This window comes from Scylla paramamosain, chromosome 23, assembly GCF_035594125.1.
Source record: "Scylla paramamosain isolate STU-SP2022 chromosome 23, ASM3559412v1, whole genome shotgun sequence".
Lineage (NCBI taxonomy): Eukaryota > Metazoa > Arthropoda > Malacostraca > Decapoda > Portunidae > Scylla > Scylla paramamosain.
Genome location: NC_087173.1, coordinates 5173897 through 5180485, shown reverse-complemented (window position 1 = coordinate 5180485; position 6589 = coordinate 5173897). Strand labels below are relative to the sequence as shown.

The 6589-nt window shown below is 41.5% G+C and overlaps 1 protein-coding gene across 2 annotated transcripts in view; it reads right to left on the bottom strand.

The window, feature by feature from the left end:
- LOC135112047 (junctional adhesion molecule B-like) overlaps nucleotides 1–6345 on the bottom strand; it is a 155793-nt gene extending 149448 nt beyond the window's left edge. Inside the window, exon 1 of one of the 2 annotated variants that reach the window (XM_064025919.1) lies at nucleotides 5498–6345. The gene's annotated coding sequence lies outside the window, so the exon portion shown is untranslated. The remainder of the gene's footprint in view (nucleotides 1–5497) is intronic. The other variant, XM_064025920.1, reaches the window with a different exon arrangement.
- Nucleotides 6346–6589: the final 244 nt, after the last annotated feature.

The following is a 6589-nucleotide window of genomic DNA, read 5'->3' as shown; positions in this document are numbered from 1 at the left end:
GAATAGGTAGTGAGTGACCTGCGTAATCTTATAACGATATTGGGAGTTAGCGTTTAATTATAAGCTGCGTTTATGTGCAGTGTGCTGTAGGTTAGTTATACATACGTGTTGCTAATAAATGAGGTGAGGAAGGGATGGTACTGATGTTACTGCCATTGGGAATTAATATTTAAACAAGAGCCGCGTGTAAATCCTACGTATTGTGGTAGAAGTAGAAGTCGAGTTACTTGTTTTTAATTAATGAAACAGGTAAGAGATGGCAGTGACCTTTGCAACCCACGATAAAACTGGGAATAATGTTTAATCATTACCCGAGTATGAATGTTACATATTGTGGCGTGGGTAGAAAATGAGTCCCGCGTATGAGGAAGAGACGGCAGTGGACTTTAGGTGGAACTTTGTAAACAGAGTTACTGTTTCTCGTGTACATGCTACGTCCCAGGAGAGTTTAGGTAAAAGTGGTCTCTCTCTTCAGTAGTAGTAGTAGTAACAGTAGTAGTAGTAGAAGTAGAAGTAGAAGTAGTAGTAGTAGTAGTAGTAGTAGTAGTAGTAGTAGTAGTAGTAGTAGTAGTAGCAACAGCAGCAGCAGTAATACTTGTTACTATCATTGTTATGACCATATCATTTTTTTTGTGTGTGTGTGTGTTATAAGAAGTTAAATAAAACAACACGTGAAGAAAATCTGGTATTCTTTGAAACTTCATAAAAATTGTTTGAGTTTTATCACTATTATTACCATTATTTAGCTCAAAGATGTGTTTATTTTAAGAAGCAAAGTGATGTTGACCAAAGCAGTGTGTGAGGCAAAACTAGTAATCATTTTTAACTTAATAAGAACTGTTGGAGTCTTATCACTACATATTATCATCATATCTTTCTAACATGTGTTTGTTATGAGAAGCGAAGTGACGTGATGCGGAGAACCAGGTGAAGTAAACCCAGTAATCTTTTCAACTTAATAAGAAATGAGAGAGTTTTATCACTAGTATTTCTATTATTATTTGATCTTTATGTGTATTTGTTTTAAGACTTCACAGCAGACTGGCCTCCTTTCTCCCGCTGCTGGTGAGTGTCCTTGTGTTTTCTTTGTTTGGCTCGGCACTTCAAGGGTGTTTTCGTTTCCCGAAGTTTGTTTTCAAGCCTTTGGACAGTTTCCTCTCCTCGCGGGGAAGGAAAAAAGTGTCACAGGCTACTGTATGGTGGACAAACACGAGCTACTTTAACGTACCCAAATGTTATTTTTAGTGAAGGTGAAGTATTTTTGTTATTTTTTATTGTTCCACTTTCAAATAGATAAACAGTCTCATTGTGAACGTGAGCTACTTTCTGTTACGCAAATATTTCTTTAATGAAAAGGATCATCTTAAAATATAGAAATATTCTTTTAGTGAACACGGAACACTTCAAAATACACAAATATTGTTATAGTAAATAGAGACCAATCAAAAAATGCCCAAATATTCTTTCAGTGAACACGAAATGCGTTGCAGTCCGTACTCTACTCTTGTAACGATCATGAAACAAGCAAATATTCTTTTAAAAGCACACGAACATTCTTCCTTCAGTGAACACAAGAGCTGCTTTCCGTTAGGCAAATATTCCTTTACTAAAACAAATCAATCACAAATTCTTAAACTCAGAACAAAGGTTTGAATCTTTCATGACTTCCTCGAAAGAACCTCAGTGTACCTCTGCAGTGAGTAAATGCGACCCACTCCAAGAACACAGGTACACAGGTGCTCTCACTCACACACCTGCTCAACAACTCACAAGAATCTCTTTAACGAGGCTGTGGTTTCTTCCTTAGGCCTACTGTAGTGTTGGGCCTTTGGGTATAGGCTTAGACACCCCCTGTATCCATCATCCTTCTTAGCACCACCACTACCAACACCACCACCACTAACAAGTATCTCTCTTCATTATGGGCAATTGTAGACTTTCACTTTTATTTATTACTCCTCCTCCTCCTCCTCCTCCTCCTCCTCCTCCTTCTCCTCCTCCTCCTCCTCCTCCTCCTCCTCCTCCTCCTTCTCCTTCTCCTTCCTCATCATCATCAGCTGCATTATGAACAACTAAATCTATGAGCTACATTACCTGGTACTTGCATTAATTTTTCCTCCTCCTCCACCACTCCTTATCCTCTCTCCTCCTCCTCCTCCTCCTCCTCCAGCAGACAATTAGAATCATGAGGCACATTGTCTACTGGTTTACCTACTAATTTGTTCTCCTCCTCCTCCTCCTCCGCCTCATAATCGCCTTAATCATAACCAGCAGCCGCCGTGTGCTTCTCTCTACACAAAGGTCCTTTCCAGCCTACCTCGCGCCATGACCAGGAAAATGTGTTGTGCTGATTCGGATTGGAAATTAATAGGGAAAGATTATAAGAAGAAATAAACGACAAAAAGCTCTTCTTCTTGTTCTTCTGCTACTACTACAACTACAACAACAACAACAACAATAACAACAACAACTACTACTACTACTGCTACTACTACTATTACTACTACAAAAAGAAAACATGGATGAATTAAAAAAGTTATCACCGCTACAAAAGAGAGAGAGAGAGAGAGAGAGAGAGAGAGAGAGAGAGAGAGAGAGAGAGAGAGAGAGAGAGAGAGAGAGAGAGAGAGAGAGAGAGAGAGAGAGAGAGAGAGGTAGTTTCTTCGATCCAGCATTGCTAATGATATAAACCGCACAAGAATTATATAAAAAAAAGAAAGAAAAATAAGAAAATGGAGGAAGAAAAGAAGGAAAACATGACGACGAGGAAATAAAAGATGGGGAAATGTCTGAATCAGAGCCCCGAATTACGAACTTGTATCCCTGACCAGCGAAGGAGAGAATGAAGGAGGAGAGAATGAAGGAGAGAATTGGCAGGTAGTTGAGGCAAAAGAAAGAGCGAGAAAAAAATAAAACGAGAAGATAGAAACCCAGAAAGAGGAGTGAGACGGAGGAAGACAGAAATAATTAAAAGGACAGGAAGGGAAAGGAGACGAAGGATGAGCAGGAGGAGGAGGAGGAGGAGGAAGATAGGAGGTTGAAGCAAGGCAGAGGAAGAGAGAAATAATTATAAAGGACAGGAAGGAAAATGAGGAGAGGAAGAGAAGTGAGGTATAAGAGGAAAAGAAAAATGGGAAAGTTATGAGGAAAAAGGGAGACGAAGAGAAAGGAAAGAATTGAGAGAGAAAAGAAACATTAGAGAGTAATATGGAAGAAGGAAAGGAGAAAAAGAAAAAAATAAGAGGAAAAAGAACATTTGGAAAAATAACAAGGAAGAAGGAGGAGGAGAAGGAAGAGAGAAAAAAAAATCAAACAGAAAAGAAATACTGGAAAGTAGTAGGAAAAGGAAGAGGAGGAAAAGAAGTATGAAATAAGAGAGAAAAAGGATTAGGAAGCAAGAAGGAAGAAAGAAGAGGAAGACAAGGAGGAAATAAGAGAGAAAAGAAAGATTAGGAAGTAGGAAGGAAGAAAGAAGAGGAAGACAAGGAGGAAATAAGAGAGAAAAGAAAGATTAGGAAGTAAGAAGGAAGAAAGAAGAGGAAGACAAGGGAGAAATAAGAGAGAAAAATAGAGATTGGAGAGTAAGAAGGAGGAGAAGAGAAGAGAAGGAAGAAATAAGAGAGAGAAAAGAGAGACTGGAGAGTAATAGGGCTCTGATAACAATATTATTTTCCGCTCTGCTCTTTGGAAATCTTAAAATTACTTCCCCTTTATGATCTCCTATCCAGGTGTAACTTGATTAAGCGCGTCTCTTTACCTCTCCCTTAACCTGCCATTTCCCAGCCCATTATAATAAGCGTCTCCCTAATGGATATGGAACCTGATCTATGGAGGAGGCCATTTATTCCTCCCGTCCTGTATACAGTGCCTTATAAATGGAAAGAAAATGTTCAATACCCTACTTTTTTTTTTTATTCTGTGTTTTTTATATTGTGTGTGTGTGTTTTTTTTTTTTAAGGGGTTTTTAATTTGGGGTATTTAAATCTGGAGAAGGGTATTTATTTTCCCGTCCTGTGCACAGTATCTTTAAAAATTGGAAAAAAATGTTAGTAACTGTACAATTTTCTATTTCCTATACTTTTTATATCATATACTCGTATATATTTTTAAGGCCTTTTAATTTTCAAGGAGTAACTAACGAGGCATTACAAATTGAACTTCACGTCACGGGGTAAGGATTTATGTTTACTTCTCGTTGGGGGGGGGAAATTTGACAACACACGACGCTTTTCTGTACAGTGGAAGGAAAATGATAAAACAAAGAAGACAACGAGACCAGTGATAAAAGTGATCTCTGCAAGGCGTCATGCACTGCTGCTTAGTTGTGAAGGAAGGTGAAGAGTGTGATGGGTGTGTGCTTGTCCATTCAGAGCAGTGTGTGTGTGTGTGTGTGTGTGTGTGAGAGAGAGAGAGAGAGAGAGAGAGAGAGAGAGAGAGAGAGAGAGAGAGAGAGAGAGAGAGAGAGAGAGAGAGAGAGAGAGAGAGAGAGAGAGAGAGAGAGAGAGAGAGAGAGAGAGAGAGAGAGAGGTTTGAAACATTTAATCACCACTAGTAATTGTACAATATAATTATTATTTAATAGTATATACCGGTAAAGGTACAATAGTAGCTAGCCTATACAAAGCAAAGCAGACAGACAGATAGACAGACAGACAGACAGATAGACAGACAAAAAAAGAAACAGACAAACAGACAGACAGTTACAAACACAAAGAAAGACAGAATCATGATAAACATAAGCAATTACTCATATATTTTCTCTCTCTCTCTCTCTCTCTCTCTCTCTCTCTCTCTCTCTCTCTCTCTCTCTCTCTCTCTCTCTCTCTCTCTCTCTCTCTCTCTCTGTAGCAGAACTCTAGAAAAGTCTCAAGTTTCTTCCTCCCAATAAGTCAAGGACAGTATCAATAAGTCCCAAGGGCCCTTCTTCCCTTTCCCTCTCTGGCCTTTGCCACGCCCCACCTCTATATGAAATGAAATTGACCTCCCCGCCGCTCATAATGGGATGCCGGTAAAAGTACTGCCTATCAATTCACGCTTTGTTCGCGAAATTTGAGCGTGAAAAAATTTTGTGAATATGTCCAGCTTCTCGATGCCCTCCTGCCGCCAGATAAATCGTCCCATTGACACAAACAAAAAACCGAATTGAGCCCACGTCAGGAGAATAATAGGGGTGCAATAATAAAAAAAAAAAAAAAAAAAGGAAAAAGAAAAACGTGTGGGGAGATTCGCACGCCACAAAAAAATGGTAAAATTAAAGTTTGGTGTACCGGAATGGCTGGCAAATTCTCGGTACAAGTGCTTTCTCTCACTTGGAGCCGCAGCAGTACACGCGCCGGTTTGGAATAAAAGGCTAAGTAATCACAAAATCCAATATACATTCATGGTACACTTATAGAAAAATACAGCCCACGAAATGACCAAGCTGGGTCTTGCCCGTGGCATTTACACCTGCTTAAAAAGACACGAGTCGTAGTTATTTCACGCGTGGTTGTATTACCTTAGGTGCTGCTCCGTGTGGGGGGCGCCGCACCCCTCCGCTGCCTCCACCTGGTCCAACACTGGTGATCCCGGGGACGTGCAATCACTTCTGTCACTCACGCCCGCACTGCTGTCACTGCCGCTCTCTAATGTCCTTTCTTACACTTTTTTCTTTCTCTTTACAGCGAAAACCAAACAGTGTGCGTTGGCAGATAATTCACCAGTCTTTCTTTTATATATTTACTTTTTTTTTTTTTTCCGAGCAATGCCTCGCTCACTGTTTCCGGAACTGATTGCTTATGGATGACCTCTTAGTTACTCACTTGGCGGCCTCAGTAACAACACCCGCTCGGTACCTGAGCTTTGCACCAACACCTCCTCGGTAATCCTGCACTAGACACAACCCAAACAGGTACCAAACTTCCAATCATCAACCCTTCATGGCCGTGCTAATTACATTTCAGATCGGCGAGGGATTCTGACTCTCTCCCCTCCCTCTCCCTCTCCCTCTCACCTTCAAAAATTTCACTCGAGACAAACAAGAATGAGTCACAGGCGAGATGCGATTATTTTCCAGCGCACGTCTCCATCTTCACGGTACAGGTAACTTATCCAGGTACGGAGGCTACAGGAGACACGGAGGGAGCTGGAGGCACGCGTGTCTGCCGCTACGTGCATGTGAGTGCCACCTCTGACCGAGTGAGCGGCAGGCCAGCCCTCCAACCTGCCCTCCCTCAACCTGCTCGCCGCCCCACCCACCTCCTCCTCCTACACCGCCTCCAGATACTCCCCACGGTTGCCTTTTCAGTACCTACATGTCACCTCGCCTCACACTCCCCCCTGTGGTGACTGCATAGGTGTGTCAGAGGTGTTAGGTGAGGAGGTAAGGGTTTTCATAAAGAAGGAAAGTGAAGGGAAGATGTTTGGCAACTTCCCGTATCAAGGTGCGAGAGAGAAGAGTGCGCGCGCAGACTCACTCACTCGCTACGGCTACTTCTCTCCCAGCGACACTCACCTACACTACCCTCTCTCTCTCTCTCTCTCTCTCTCTCTCTCTCTCTCTCTCTCTCTCTCTGTTTAAAGATAAAGCACATATCACTCATATCACCGC